The sequence below is a fragment of the Ursus arctos genome, unplaced genomic scaffold (assembly GCF_023065955.2).
Source record: "Ursus arctos isolate Adak ecotype North America unplaced genomic scaffold, UrsArc2.0 scaffold_1, whole genome shotgun sequence".
NCBI lineage: Eukaryota > Metazoa > Chordata > Mammalia > Carnivora > Ursidae > Ursus > Ursus arctos.
Window position 1 is genome coordinate 20,483,783 of NW_026622763.1, and position 16,760 is coordinate 20,500,542.

A 16,760-nucleotide genomic window follows, 5' to 3' on the forward strand; every position below is an offset into this window, starting at 1 on the left:
AGTGAGAATATCCTTCTGAAGCGTCAGCAATTTTTTTAAAAAAGATTTTTTATAGATTTATTTATTTGAGAGAGAAAAAGAGAGAGTGGCAGAGGGAGAAGCAGGCTTCCCACTGAGCAGGGAGCCCGATGTAGGGCTCGATCCCAGGACCCAGAGATCATGACCTGAGCTGAAGGCAGACGCTTCACCAACCGAGCCACCCAGGAGCCCCTGGCTTCAGCAATTTTTAAGAAAGCCATGTTGAGAGAGATTGCTGGTTGCCTACACAGTATCCGTTCTCACCTTTTGTGGGATAGGGCTTCTGTATATTTGAATGGGCAATTTGCCCCACTTTATTTTTTATTTTTTTATAATAATTTTTTATTATATTATGTTAGTCACCACACAGTACATCCCTGGTTTCTGATGTAAAGTTCCATGATTCATTACTTGCGTATAACACCCAGTGCACCATGCAATACGTGCCCTCCTTACTACCCATCACCAGCCTATCCCAATCCCTCACTCCCTCCCCTCTGAAGCCCTCAGTTTGTTTCCTAGAGTCCACAGTCTCTCATGGTTCATTTCCCCTTCTGTTTACCCTCGCTTTCTTCTTCCCTTTCTTCTCCTACCGATCTTCCTACTTCTTATGTTCCACAAATGAGTGAAACCATATGATAATTGTCTTTCTCTGCCCCACTTAAAAAAAAAAAAAACTTCATTTGCTATCTTTCCTGGAGGTTGGGGCGGTCAATGAGGTGTGGGTAGAAGTAACTTCCAGCAGTTTTTTTTTAAGAACACTCACTTGCTGTTGGGAGACCCTTCCCTTTTCCCTGTCCCTCTGTCCTACCTGGGACATGGTTGGGATGACTAGAGCCACCGGGATGATGTGTGATCCTAAGGACACCTCATCCATGGAAGCGTGAGTTAAAGGTAGAGCAGAAGCAGAGCGGGAGCCTGGACCGCTGTGAACATCACGGAGCCACCCTACCAGCCCTGGAGTCCCTACCTCTGGATCTCCTCATTGTGAGAGAGAATAACTGCCTCCCCCTCCCCCTCTTGGGCCATTGTATTTTGGGATAGCAGAGGCACGTGCCTCCTTGAAGATATTAGGTGCTTATTGATCCCTAATTGTAATCTCTGAGTGCTCATTGTATCTCGTCGGGTTTTTTAAGTTACAAGTAACACAAACGTTGGCTAATACTAGTATAAAAGGACTAATCATGTTTTAGGAAGCTTATGGGGTTGCTCCCAAGAGTGAAGTGAGAGCTGAAGAACTGGGCTGGAGCACGTGGGCACCAAATGGCTCTGGAAGACCTTGGTAACAGGTTTTGCTCATGGATCTTGTCAGTGAACCCCAAGTCCTTGCCAGATCTTGTGTCCCTCAACCAAGCTTCAGCATCTGAGGGAAGCAAGTATTTGATTGGCTGAGCCAAGGTGACATGACTGTCCCGGGCGAAGGTCACATGACCACCCTGTACTGAGTTGGTGAGAGGAAGAGCAGAGTGGAGGGAACCTCCAGGGACCCATCCAGCTCCCATTATTGGGGGCTAGGCACCTGGGTTTCTTGTCCCGCAGGATTGTATCCAGTGGGGGACAGAGGCCAGTCCCTACAGGGCAGTCAGAGTGCTCCTGGGAAGTGCAGAGGATTTAGACTTTCCTGGGATGAGGTGAGTTGGTTAAGATAAAAGACAAAGATGGTGATGCCATGAAAACCTTGGGGATGAGCAGTTCCTGACAGGTGTGCCCTCCTGGGGGACACAGGCTTACAATAATAGCCCTGCCTCTGAGGAGGCCAAATGCTTCCTGTCAAAGCACAAAGGAGCTCTTTTAATCTCCAGTTTATGTAGCTGTAAGAGCTGTTCCATGGTAAAAACACTAACACATCCATTTCCTTGGCTGCCTGTTCTTTCCTTAATCGGGTTGCAGTTTCTAATTCACACTCATTAACCCACCTGCAGCAATTACAGGTCTTTGCAGATCTCCCTAAGTGGGGGCAAGTCATCCTGCCCACCCCCCACCCCGTGGTGGGAAATCAGAACTCTAAAAAGATCAAGTGCTGTTCCCTGAGCCGTGGGGTGTGATGATAGGGCCGTGAGGTAAAAGCAAATTACAGTTTGCAGTTAAGGTGGACGGAGGTCATCAGTTAAGTAATGGTTGCTGAGGAGAGCTGGCCTCAGTGTGAAGGTGTTCACGGATGTGAAACTCTAGCCTCAGAGATTCTAACCATGCATAGAATATTAGTGAAATATAGCCGAGAATGAAGAAACTCAGAAACTTGGACTCTTAAGACCCCCACCAGACTTTGGTTTCTTGTCGCAACCACATTTAATACATATCACTGTGGAAAGCTGTCAGGAGGAAAGCAAAAGCTGAAGTCTCTCCCATGCTTAAAATTCTCCAGTGGCTTCCCAGAGTCAGTCAAATAAAATCCAACCTCCTCATTCTGGCTATGAGATCTTTTATGATCTGACCCTGCCTTCCCATGTGCTCTCCTTTTCCCCTCTGATTCTACCTGCTGCTTCAGTCACTTTGGTGTTCTTTCAAAAGTACTGGAAGCAGGTTCTTGCCCCTTCGCATTTGCTCCCTGGGAATGCTCTGTCCCAGGACTGTGCTTGGCTGACTCCTCCTTGCCATTCAGGTCTCAGCTCAGATGTCACCTGCCCTCTGGGACCCCAGAGCCCTCCTGCCTGGCTTCCATTCTTGGCTCTATCATGTGCTGGCTGTGCCAGATTCAGCAAACACTGAACTGCTCGACATCTTCTGCCCAGCTGCAAATGGGGATGGTGATATCCTTATAAAGTTGTTGTGCCCTTGATAGAAGTTAATATAAAGGAAGCCCTTAAGACATTGCCTGGGGCACAGTCGGTGCTACATGAAGTGCTGGAGTCATTTTTAGAGGACCCTCCACCACTCTGAGTCACTCTGTCACCGAATCCGGTTTGTTTTCTTTGTAGCACTAATCACTGTTTGAAATTACTTTATTTGCCCATTTATAGTCTCTTTCTTCCAGGCTATCGCCAGGGCAAGTAACTGGAACAACACAGAACTCTTTCGGTAAGGGAGGATGGTCAATGGCATCCTCCCATCCACCCCACCCCCTGGTCCTGGTGTCTCACCCCATGCAGCGAAGCATCGGGACCTCATCAGTAGTTCTCCTGTGTATCCCAGTCACCCACGGGGCCTGTGAAAACTAAAGGTGCCAAATAGAACTACCGTATGATTCAGCAACCCCACTTCTGGGTGTTTACCCAAAAGAATTGAAAGCAGGGTCTTGAAGAGATGTTTGCACGCCCGTATTCGTAGCAGCATTATTCGCAGTAGCCAAAAGGTAGAAGTAGCCCAACCGTCCACTGACAGGTGAATGGGTGAACAAACTGAGGCATCTACCCACGGTGGAATATAAGTCAGGCTCCGAGAAGGAAGAAGTGCTGTCACATGCTGCAACATGGACCAACCTGGAGCGCACGATGCTAAGTGACGGAAGCCAGACCCAGGCAGACAAACACTGCGTGGTTGTACGTATACGAGGTATCTAAAGTAGTGAATATACTTCACTCTGCTAAACCGTACACTTAAAAATGGTTACGGTGGCTCCTGTCTCATCCCACAACCTGCCTGAGCCTTGAGCACGCACTATAAACACTAAGAAATCCTTGCTCACCTAGTTCAGGCTTTGGAATGATTTCGTAGACGTGAGATAAACTTTCCAAGACATGATTTTCTGGAAGGGGTGCTGTCAACTCATCTCCCTCGAAGACCATAATTCTTGTGTCGCCTGGAGAAGGACAGCGATTGGGGTTGTTAATGGAGCCACTGAGCTTGCCTAATTCCTGGAGAACAGCAGAGTAGGAACAGCTGTGTTCCAAACTTCCCGTGTGTGAACGTATTTCCCTAGGTCACCTTGGCCTGTGGGGCTTTGTATGGTCTCAGTTCTTGTCAGCAAAACAGAAATCTCTCAACAATCCTTACTTTAACGCAGGAAGAATGTCACGTCAGATTTCCCAGTGTCTTCCAGTTGGTACAAGTGGTTCCTGGTGGCCCTCACACATGTCCCCATTGGTCCCTGGTTTTCAGGGTTAGAACTAGAATACATGGGATCTTTGTGGGAATTAGGAAACATCCCCACGTCTAGATTTACCTAGGCAAAGTGGGTTTTCCTGCAGGCCACAGAGTCCTGAGTCAGGACACCTGGCAAGGGAAACAGAATGCAGGCTGCGTGTCCCCTCCCCCACTCATGGGGCTGGTGCAGTTGATAGAAAGGATACTTTCATTCCCGGCCGCCCCGAGGGGTATCAGTATGCACTATACTTCACTGGATGTTTTAAAAAAATTAGTTAAGGTGGTAAATTTTATGGGATGTGATTTTTATCACAATAAAAATAAATAAATGATGCTTGACCTAGATTTTGGATGAATAGATTGGAGTGGGTGGGGTATTTACATTTTATTTATTTACTTTTACTTTAATGTTTTTTTTATTATATTATGTTAGTCATAATATAATGGAGTGGGCGGGGTATTTACATTTTAAAAATCTCCCTGGAAGATTCTGTCTCCCACACCACACTTTAGTAACTACTGGGCCACGCAGTCATTAAAGATGCGGCTGTGGTGCGTGCACCGTCCCTGGTATAAAGCTCTAATCATATGGAGGAAAAAATGACCCGCAGATCCTCCTCGTGGGTTCTCTTTAATTTTGTCGAATTAGTCTGCCGCTGCTGTCTTCCCATCCCTTGCAGCCCTCGTGGAGAGTGATAATCCGCCGGCGGAGGGCATTTGGAGCCCGCCCACCGGCGTGCTGTCCCCGCAGTGTCCACAAGGTGGCAGGCCAGGCACTTGGATTGGGGCAGACAGGGGCCCGCGCAGCAGGCAGCCCTTCGCGCCCGGGGAGTTCGCTCAGGGGTGTGAGGGACTCCCTGCCTTTGCAGGTTTGGGGGTGCCCGGAGGAGGTGGTGGTGGGGTTCCCGCTGATGCCCAGGCTAGAACTGAAGCCGGCGGGTCAGTTTCCCGGAGCCGGCGAGCGTTCGTGCTCAAGGGAAGGTGAGCAAGCCCCCTCCCCCGTTCCTACCCGCCCCCCCCCCCCCCCCCCCCCCCCCCCCCCCCCCGCCCAGTGAGCGGAGCGGGCCACAGCCACTTTCCCCTGGGGCTCAAGTGTATCTCTCCCAGGAAGGCGGGCGTTTGGGTGTGTGCATGTGTCTTCAGGAGAAATTTTCGCAAGCTGTTCTGTTTTTTGTTTTGTTTTGTTTTTTTCCATGAAGGAGTGCGATGTTTTGGTGATATTTCCTTTACAATAATTAAAAGGCCTGAGGCAGAGAAGGAGATGTTCTGTGTTGTTTGAAAACTCCTAAGTGATGGGGGGAGGGTGACTCCAGTTAACACGCACCATCTGTTGGATATTTAATAGGCATCTTAAAATTATTGATTTGCTGAGCCTTGACCTAGCAGGGGTCACAGTCCACAGCAGTAAATAACTCAGTGAGTGGTTTGGTGACACATTGAGATGAAAAGTGGAGGACTTCTCCCCGTGATTTTAACGTGCTGTTGGTTCCAATCTTAAGCCAGGACTATGGCTTTCAGTGGGTACAAAGTGTTTGCAAGTGAAGAGAAAAATGACAGGAAGCAGTGCCCGTGCAGCCCCAAAAGTTCAGGCTTGGGGTTCCCCGGCTGTAGGCGTGGGCAGGGATTAGGGGTTCGGGACAAGTCCCTCACCCTGTCTGAGGCTCGTTTCCTCCTGTGTGTGGTGGGGATGAAAAACACTGGCATCATGGGCTGTGGTGAGGAGTCAATGAAATGCGGATTCACTCGTTCACTCAAGGCCAATGTGCCAGGCACAAATTAGTACTGTGGCTTCCGAGACAAGACACAGTCCCTTACATGGGGCCTGGGTGGCTCAGACAGTTAAGCAGCTGCCTTTGGCTCAGGTCATGATCCCGGATTTCCAGGTTGGAGTCCCGAGTCCGGCTCCCAGCTCTATGGGGAGCCTGCTTCTCCCTCTCCCTCTATCTATCCCAAATAAATAAAATCTTAAAAAAAAAAAAAAGACGCAGTGCCTTACAGTCCATTGGTGGGACGGATATGTCTAGGACTGTCCTCAGTGCAGCAGAAGCGCACTAACAAGTTCCCATGGGGGCCCTGGCTAAAGGGTGTTCCGGAAGGGAGCAGAGGGACAGATGTAGCAAGCAGAGGTAGCAGATTTACCCTGGGGGTGGGGCTGGGGGTCCAGCCCAACCACACTTGTAGTTTGGAATGTATAGTGTTTGCCACCACATTTTTTCTAAAAATGGAATTCTCTACCACCATTTAAAAGTGGAGTGATTTCACTTGGAATTCCATGTTTCCAGCTTCCCTGAGAAGATGAAGATTTGGCTACACTGAACCAGTTTTATGGCACGAAACAGTGATTTAAAATGAAGCAGTGGCTGCCTTCTCTCTCTCTTTTTTTAAGATTTTTTTTTATTTGAGAGAGAGAGTATGAGCAGGGGAAGGGTAAGGGCAGAGGGAGAGGGAGAAGCAGACTCCCTGCTGAGCAGAGAGCAGGCTGCAGGGCTGGATCCTGGGACCCTGGGATCATGACCTGAGCTGAAGGCAGATGCCTAACTAACTGAGCCACCCAGGTGCCCCACAAAGTAGCGGCCGCTTTCTTTAGACGGTGTGCACTACAGTCTCCACCACACCCTATTGCACACCCAACTCAACTCACTTTCTTGTTCACTTTCCATCCCTAATCCTATGGACATGGGAATGGAGTGTGCAAGCTTTAGAACAGTGGAACATTTTGGGTACTTAATACCTGCTATTTCCTTTCCTTCTTGAGGGCTGAGCTGGCCTCACAGGCTGTTCCCTCAACAGCGGCAGACCTCTAAGAAGGGCTCAACAAAAGAATGAAGGAAAGAGAACACTTGGAGCCACAGATGTAAAGTCAGGATTTAGCCCACTGGGGTTTCTGTTTTGTTTTGGGGGTCCTCTTACATTCGAAGTGAAGTCCTGGCCATAGGCAGGGGCCCCTGGAATGTCTGGGAGTCTGGCTGAAGTTACAGTTTATGCTCAGGCCTTTGACTATCAGCCATGCTTGGCTCATTTAAGAGAACCTAATGCAAATCCCTCTCCAGAGTACCATTTCCCCACAAATAATAGAGGCCTATTGTTGGTGGGACTGTCAGCCTGCAGTCCTGTAATAATAGCATTTTCATGAAGGAAAATCACATCCCCACTGTGAGCACAGCTGAGAACATGAAACCTACTATTGAGACATTCTGGTTAAAATGAAGCATTATCCTGTAAGATGTGCCTGTCCGTGGGGGTCTTTGGGAAGCCAGGTGAGAGGTCCTGCTGGAAATGAGTAGGTAAAAAACATCTGTCCATCTGAGGATGATTAATCGCAATCATGGGGCTGTTAGGAAGCCCTGGCCTCCCCTTCCTGGCAGGAGGTGAGAGTGGTAATTCATGTCACAAAAGAAGGAGCAGAGGGAGACTGGTGTGCTGTGCGGGTGGCTAAGAGAAGAGGGGTGGAGGTGGAGGGGGGAGGAGGCTGCATTGTTAGATCCAGACTTGAAAACTCAGGGGAATGGCCACCTTCAGGGGCTCCTTCCTTTTAGGGGCTCGGGGCGGGGGGGGGGGGCATTTGTAGGTGACAGTGGGTTGATGCAGGTTCCACCGTCTTTCAGGAACCAAGAGGTGCAGAGACAGCTGTGGGCAGGGGGGGACCACGGGGTCCTCTATCCTCAGATGCTTAACTACATTTTATCCTCATTGCATTAAAAAAAAAACACTTTTACTTTGCAAAATGTCAAATACACTCAAGAATATAGAGAATAGGGACGCCTGGTGGCTCAGTTGGTTGAGCCTCCGACTCTTGATTTCAGCTCAGGTCGTCATCTCAGGGTCATGGGCTTGAGCCCGCACTCAGCCTGCTCAACCCGAAGTCTGCTTGTCCCTCTCCATCCCCCTCTGCTCTTCCTCCTCTCCCACATGCAGGTGCTCTCTCTCTCTCTTTCAAATAAATAAATAAATAAGAATCTTAAAAAACAATACAGAGAATAGTATAAGCTATTGGTTCCTGCATATTGGAGTCATTTAGGGATCTTTTGAAAATCCCAATGCTGAGGCACCCTCCCAGACCATTTAACCCTCTGTCTCTGGGGTTGGAACGCAGGTATCAGCATTTTTGATGCTCCCTGGCTAGGTCCCATGTACTGACAAGTCTGGGAACCTCTGGTGTCCTTGTCACCTGGCTTCCACAATTATCAACAGGTGGCCAGTCTCGCCGATCTTGTCCTCCTTGTGTCCTAGATCTCCAATTCCCCATCACCTTCAGATTATTTTAAAGCAAATACCAGGCTTACGTGATTTCATTTTACATGCTTCAGTATGCATTCAGAACTTAAAAAAATCCATAGCCGCAAAAACTTTATCACTCCAAAAATGTTAACAGTGATTCCTTAGTATCATCTAATGGTCTCTGTTCACTCAGTTTAGCTTTTGAGACACTTATTTCTCTCCTTTATCTTTGATAATTTGATTCCAAAGGGATAAATAATATTTGTCCTCCCCCCCCTTTTTGGAGTAGTGTAGTTGGTGAAAGGGGCACACAGGTGGCTTGCCCCTGGTTTCTGGCCTCTTTTCCTTAGCATGACCTTGGGTTCTAAATCCCTTCCAGGACAGCCCTGCCCACGTCTGTGGGGAGGGGGCGCCCCCAGAAGCAGAAATGCTCATATATTTTTTCAGCACTGTGTTAGGTGCTCGGGGACTGGGTCTGTCTTTGTCACCTTCTATCCTATTCTGTTTAGCAAAGAGTGTGGCACACGGTAGAGAATCAAGATATATTTAGGTCAGCTACAAAAGTGTATGTTTTTGTTACCATTGCTGATCTGTTGGCTCCGGGTATCCAGTACCACTTTTGAATCTCATATGCATAAACGTTCCACGTTGTACCTTTTTACTTGAGGATCTGTGAACATTTTTAAAAATAATTTTCACAATAGCATCATGTGTGGTCCCAAGATGAGAGGAAACAGCATTGCAGAGTTAAATCTCAGTAGCGGAGAGCAAGGGCAGCCCCAGTAGCTGAAATGCAAACGTGCCATGTGAGTCTCATTGCAGCTGGGAGGTTCCGCATTCTCTTGCTATTGCATTCTTTCAAAGGCGAGCTAACATGCAGCAGAAATTGACTGGTTTGAAGCTGACCTTCTTTTATTTCCTTTGCTCAGCCTGTAAGTGAAACACTTAGAAACAAAACAATAGAATGTCCAAGAATGCAACTAACATAGCCAGGGAAGAAAGTGAGATCTCTTTGATACACATATTTTTTAATGGAATATTTTTCGACTTATCACACTAATGTATTTGTTACAGAAAATTTGAAGAAAATAGGATAAAAGTATGAAGAAAGGAAAATCACCCATATCTCACCATCCAGAGGTAATTATCATTGTATACCAGAGACAACTGACCATTTTGGTGTATTTCCTTCTAATCTTTTTTTTTTTTTTCTTTTCTATGCCTGTATTTCCTATAGACTCTATTTTCTGATTTGACTGAAGTTATTGTTAACTTCTTTATTTAAATGCATTTAGGACTTTATGCTTTTAAAAGCAATTTTTAATTTGTTTCCTCTTTTGTTTCTCATTATAATTCTATAAAAGATGTAGGGAAGATGTTATTCTCTTTACAAGTGAGAAATCAAGGTCCAGAAGGTTAAGTGATTTTTCTCAAGGTCACACAAATGGCCCAGGACTATCATTTGTAATCCAGGGGCCTTTGTGCCTGATCGCAGACCTCCCTGTGCTTAGAGGCATGACTCATCAGTGCGATAGCCCTAGGATTATTCCTTTTTTTTTTTTTTAAGATTTTATTTATTTATTTTAGAGAGAGAGAGTAAGCGGGCGGGGGAGGGGGGTGAGGAACAGAGGGAGGGGCAGAGGGAGAGGAAGATAATCTCTAGCAGACTCCATGCTGAGCTCAGAGCTCAACTCAGGGCTTGATCCCAAGACCCTGAGATCAGGGCCTGAGCCAAAACCGAGAGTGGGTCGATTAATCAACTGACCCATCTGGGTGCCCCTAGCCCTAGGATTATTGATGGTCAGGGGACTGACTGTGACCGCTTTCCCGGTCTCCAGAAGAATTAAGTCAGAGGGTAAAGACCCACGCACCCCCGGTACAGTCTAATTGTGGACGCAGGAGGGAGGGTATAGGAGATGACGTGCCATCGCTTGTGGGGCAGTCCAACCCGCATTCCAGATAATATACTGCGTTAGGCACTTTTTGGCTGTACCATACATCATGACCTTTGACTTCCAAATGATCCACTGTGCCCCCTTCTAAGGGAGGCTGCCTGCCATCCCTTCTGCTGCCTCAGCTGCCACGCTTAGTGCCAGGCCTGGCCTGTGCCCCATCCCCCACCGTACCTGTAGCCTGGGCTGGGGCCTGGCACAAGCATGCCCGGGCCACACTACATTATGGTTATCATCTGGCCTAAAAAGGTGAGTGAGAGCAACCAGATGTTCTGTCTCGGGAACCTGAGCTCCCAAACGTGAAGAGGGTTTACCAGGGACCTGCTGAGGCAGAGAGCGGGACAGAGCCATGGCCAAAGCCACGTGTAAAATGAGATTCTGAGGGAGCGGAAAATGCAAATACATTAGCAGACAGGAAAGAACTGTGTGGGGCACACAGTGAATCAAGTGCCAGAGAGGAGCCCCCAACTTCCTGTTCTCGGGGTTTCTCAGGTCCAGCCCCTGTGTCTCTGACAATCACTTTCCTCACCCACCCCTTCCCTGGAGGTGACTTGCTTGGCTCTCTTTGTCCTTGCAACCGAACGAGGCAGCCTGTCCCCCCAGCCACAGATCCACAGCCTGACCGGAAGAGAGCTTTGGGGAGGCCCCCCCTGCCCTCCCCATTTTGCAGACGGGCACGCTGACGCTGCAGAGACAGAGAACTTGCCCCTGGCCAGCAGGTCTCCTGACTCCAGTCCGGGTTCCCTTCTGTCTCCAGGCCACAAGCTTCCTCTATTTCTCCTTGCATCTCAGACATACCATGAAGCTGGAGGGCTGGGCTCATATGTTTATATGCATGTCTTCCACTTCCTTTTGCTTTGTTGCTGAACACCGAGTATGTGCTCCATAAAAACATGTTGAATGGAACTGGGGGATACTTGAGGTTTGGGTCAGTGGTGGAGGTGGCCTGACTGAGGGATAGGTGGGCGTCTGGGATAAGTTTGAGCCAGGCCCCCTTGGCTCCTGTGAGGTCACTAGTCTTTCGGGCTGGAGGTGACTCTTTATGCTGTGGATTTGCCACAGCAAAACCGAACAAAGGGGACGGTTTCTTCTGTCTCTGATGGTCGGAATCTGTCACCAGCAACTGTGTATCCAAGAGGAAGCCGGTGCAGAGACTGCATGCACATCTGATCGGACTGGACAAAATGGACGTGGTGCATTTACTGGTGGTTTGGATTCCCTGAATCATTTTTTCAACAATATAACCAGTATTGACTTGAGCGGAGTAGGAGGGATGGGAAGAATAGTTCAAAATGGTATTCTGAACTGAAGTTGTGTAAGTCATTCTTCAGCAAATATTAGTTGAGTGCCCATTCTCTACTAGGCGTCACTCCAGATGCTGAGAATATGGCAGGAGTCCAGACCTACAAAAATCCTTGCTTTCCTGGAGCTTACGTTCTGTTGGAGTTACGACGTTGGTTAGAGAAAGCGGGGCACGTCTTAGTTTGTCAGGGCTGCAAAAACAAGGTACCACAGACTGCGTGCTTACACAACATAAATTTATGGTCTCACAGTCACGGAGGTTAAAAATCTGCAAGCAAGGTGTCAGCAGGATTGGTTCCTTCCGAGGCCTCTCTCCTTGGCTTATAGATGGCCGTGGTCTCTCCTGTGTCTTCATGTTCTCTTTTCTCTGTCTGTGTCTCTGTTCAAATTTCCTCTTCTTAAAGGGACACTAGTTATATTGGGTTAGGGCCCGCTTTGGTGACTCCATTTTTAATTTAATTAGCTCTCTAAAGACACCATCTGCAAATGAAGTCACATTCTGAGTGAGTCACATTTCATCATATAAGTTGAGGGAGGGACACAATTCAGCTCATAACATCGCATAAATAAAAAAGTGATTGATGCAGGATGACTCATTATATTTAAAGCATAAAGATTTGGTGTTGCTTTTCCAAATTGGAGAAGGGTTGCTTGTCCACCCATGATGCCGGTAGCCAGTAAGACTTGGAGGGAAGACTGACTTCAGGAAGCACAGTGATCTCGGTGGTGCACTGAGTTTTCCTCCGTGAAACTACTGAGGCCACACGGGAGTTGAACCACTGACCTGGACTGAATTACTATGAGAGTCTAAACAACTAAGAAAGAAGCCCCGGCCTTTTGTATATATACATTTTTAGCATAGCTTGCTAGAAATAAGTGAATTTATTTTCATAAATGATGACTCAGGGAAAGGCTGCAATCATTCCACGCGAGAGCATTAAAGCTGTTTGTTTCCCCCCTTAATCACCTCCTATTTTCCTGATGGGATTGGAGTCTGTGTGATTCCTGCTGTTTTATACACTTTGTTGCCGTGTGGCCGTTGGTTTCTCTTTTCATTTATGCTTTTGTGGTTTTACTGAACAAACGACCTTATGTGTCATAATGAGTTCCTGGATCTCGACATGCTGAGCATAAATCTGCCAAATCTGGAACTGCTATGGAAGATTCAGTTTGGCTTTTGACATCAGAAAAAGGTGCTGCAATAGTTGGTCAAGCACATGGGAGGAGGGCTCGGTCCTCTGGGGGCTTTGATGCAACAGATGCCTAGCCCGAGCAGTGGTGTGTGGGCTCGGTCCGTCTGTCAAATCGGAGAAACCATCCCATCTGCCAGTCTGAGAGCGGGGACTTCTCTCCTGGGCACTCGGGGACTAATTTGTTAGTGAAGAGCTTTGCAGGCCACTGAGTCCCAGTAGGAGTTGGCGGAGTAATAAGAAGGGTGCAGAATCTATGTCAGGTTTGGGGTTTTTTTAGGGGGGGAGTTGTTTTGGTTTTTTTTGCCAAAGCAGCCCATTGAAAAATGAAGGATTCAGATAAATAGGTGAAGCTGTTGGGCTGATTAGAGGCAAGGATAGGAAGAGAAGTTGTTTCTTTGTTTTTTTAAGTAGACTCCATGCCCAACCTGGGGCTTGAACTCGTGACCCTGAGATTAAGAGTTGCGTGCTCTACCAGCTGAGCCAGCCAGGTGCCCAGGAAGAGAAGTTGTTGTGATTTCTTTGCTCTTCTTTTTTATTGTCTTAAAAAAACCCAAAAAAACAAAACTGTAGGAACTTCTATTTTCATTGATCGATTCCCTCGTTCTGTATTTATTAATTTACTGAACATTTGTTGTATAATAGGGGTTGGGGTATAACATGATTCCTTCCTTCCAAAAGCCTCTGTTAGGGAGGTGATGTCGCCAAGATGGTGGCATAGGAGACCCCGTCCTCCATCCCTCCACAAAGATCAACAGACCACTATCCATGAGCAAAACCAGCCCGGGAGTGCTCTGCAGTCCACTTAAGAAACTTCAGCAACGCAACACCTGAGAATAACCACGCGGAAAGGGAAGGAAGAACAGCTTCATTTTGTCCACATCATCTCTGCCCCCAGGAGGAATCCACTCGGTGCCAAGAGAGAATCCCGACCTAGGGAGAGCTCCCCTCGCTGGAAAAGGGAGAGCAGGGTGTGTGGCCAGCTTCCCTAGGCTTCTAGGGCACTGCCCCGGGATTCACTTCAGTTTCACTCCACACAGACATCAGCAGACCTGAGATTATAGAGAGAGCTGGGAACAAGGAAAAGGAGCCGAGGCTGCCAGTATCAGCCACAGAGCAGGAGAGATGGCGGTTCCCGGTGACCTGCTCTGAATAGGACCCCAGGAGCTTTTGCCATTGAAGAAACCAACAGACCACCTGCAGATTTACTGGTTTTCACTCCACAGGTATTCGTCTTAGCTAAAGCCAGCTGCTGAGTCCCTCCCTGCTCTCTACATCTCCCCCCAAGCTCCCATCCTCTGGAGCCTGGCATCTGTCCCAGCAGCCAGCCCCAGCCCCCGTGTTGCTCAAGTGCAAGATGACAGCCTAGACCCCCATGGCTGACCTCACTGCTGTGTGCGTACCTGGGGCCGGACCTTCCAGCCATGCACCTGCATGCTGCAGGCTGGACTCCTGTCACATGCCTTTATTGTTGTGTGCGAACCTGTGACAAGACCATGCCGCTGTGAAAGGGCATGCTGACAGCCGAGGCCCCTGCAGCTGCTGAGCGTCTCTGGTTACTGGCCTGCACTATGGGGCTCAGCTGTGGCTAGCCCCCCGACTCTTCACCTGCATGCCTCCTGTCCAGCTCCTGGTACTGGTCTGCATTGCCGTGTACCTGCGGTGGGACCCGACAGCCATAGGAGTGCATATCGACAGTCAGTGCCCTCGCAGCTGCTTGTCAGCCTGAAACTGGCCCTGACTCCTGTCACAGGCCTGCGCTACTGGGTTCACTTGCAGCTAAGCCCCTTTAGCTGTACACCTGTGCACTGCTGGCCTGATCCTCGTCACCTGCCAGCATTGCTGTGTGCACGCCCATGGTGAGAGTTTCCAGCCACAGGAGTACGTGCTGACAGCCAGGGTCCTTGCAGCTGCTAGTGCGCCTACAGCTGACCCTGTCCTTGCTGCTGGCCGCGGCCCTTACCATGATGTGTGTGTGTCTCTGACCCCTGCCATTATGCAGGCACCTGTAGCTGGCCCCCACAGCTGATTGTGTGTGCACCACCACGCACAGCTGCTACCACTGCCAGCCGTGGTCCCTAGTCGCTGGACCTGGAGGCACTGATAAGGCCCCCAGGAGCCTTTGTAGCCACTGTGGACCCCTACGCATGGGCCAAACACCACACATTTGTCAATGTTATGGATCCCAGGGGCCTGAACTGACAGCACATCTTGCCCATCTAGACCCAGAGATGCCACGTGCTCCCTCCCCCCACCATCAGTAAAGTTTTAGGATATAAAATCAACGTGCAAAAATCAGTAGCATTTCTATACACTAACCATGAACTATCTGAAAAAGAATTTGAAAGTCCCGTTTATAATAAATCAAAAGCAATAAAATCCTTAGGAATAAATTGGCCAAGGAAGTGAACGATCTGTACCCTGAAAACTATAAGATGCTGATGAAAGAAATTGAAGACAAAGGGAAGGTTATTCCATGTTTATGGTTTGAAAGACTTAATGTTAAAATGCCCATACTACCCGAAACCATCTATAGATTCAATGAAATCTCTATGAAATTTCCAATGGCATTTTTCTTTTTCTTTTTTTGTAAAAGATTTTATTTAATTATTTGAGAGAGAGAGAGCACAAAAGGAGAGGGAGAGGGAGAAGCAGACTCCTTGCTGAGCAGGGAGCCAGACGTGGGGCCCGATCCCAGTACCCTGGGATCATGACCTGAGCCGAAGGAAGACTCTTAACCGACTGAGCCACCCAGACACCCTAGCATTTTTCAAATAAATAGAAAAACAATCCTAAAATTTGTATCGAACACAAAAGACTGAATAGCAAAAGCAATCTTGAGAAAGAACAAGGTGGGAGGTATCACACTTCATGATTTCAATCTATATTACAAAGCTATAGGAATCAAAACAGTAAGGTATGTAAAAACAGACAGAGAGTCTGAAGGAAAGAATCGAGAGTCTAAAACTAAAGCCACACATATCTGGTCATCTAATCCGTGACAAGAAGGAGCCAAGAATACTCAATGGGGAAATGGTAGTCTTTTCAATAAATGATGTTGGTAAAACAGAATATTAACTTTCAAAAGAATGAAATTGGGCAGTTCTCTTACGTCACTCATAAAAATTAACTCAAAATGGATTAAGGACTTCAGTGTTGACCTGAACCTGTACAACTCCTAGAAGAAAACATAGGAAAAAGGCTTTGTAACATAGTTCTTGGCAATGATTTTTTTGTGTATGTATACCACCAAAAGCACAAGCAACCAAAGCAATAATCAGTAAAGAGACTAGAGCAAATGAAATAACACAGCGTAGCATGAGGAGCAATCAGCAAAATGAAAAGGCAACCATTGGGTGGGAGAAGATATTTGCACACCATATATCTGATAAGGGGTTAGTATTATAAATATATAAAGGACTCATACAACTCCATAGCAAACAAACAAAAGGTGCTCAACCTCACTCATCATCAGGGAAATGCAAATCAAAACCACAACGAGATATCTCCTCATACCTGTTAGAATGGCTGTTCCAACAAGAGAGAAATTCCTTTGAGGATGTTGACAAAAGACAACCCTTGCACACTATTGTTGGGAATGTAAATTGGTGCAGCCATTATGGAAAACAGTATGGAGGTTCCTCAAAAAATTGCGGGATGGTCTAGCTATGGTATGGTCTAGCAATCCCAATTCTGGCAGTATATCCAAAGGAAATGAAACCACCATCTTGAAGATATATCTGCTCTCCCATGTTCATGTTCACTGCATCATTATTCACAGTAGCCAAGACATGGAAACAATGGTCCATTGACAGAAGAATGGATAAAGAAAATGAGATATATATGTATATATTCATATATACATACATACATATATATATACATATATATATATATCTCAAATGTGATACACACAATGGAATATTATTCAGCCACAAAAAAAGAAGGAAATCCGTATCATTTGTGATAATGGGAATGAAGCTTGGGGGTATTATACAAAGTGAAATGAGTCAGAGAGGGAAAAACAGGTACTTTATGATCCCACTTATATGTGAAA

At 47.3% G+C, this 16,760-nt stretch overlaps 1 long non-coding RNA gene across 1 annotated transcript in view; it reads left to right on the plus strand.

The window, feature by feature from the left end:
* Positions 1 to 4,930: 4,930 nt before the first annotated feature.
* LOC113263414 (uncharacterized) overlaps positions 4,931 to 16,760 on the plus strand; it is a 73,427-nt gene continuing 61,597 nt past the window's right edge. The window contains exons 1-2 of the long non-coding RNA XR_007188444.2: positions 4,931 to 5,022; positions 9,334 to 9,399. This is a non-coding gene — a long non-coding RNA (uncharacterized LOC113263414). The remainder of the gene's footprint in view (positions 5,023 to 9,333; positions 9,400 to 16,760) is intronic.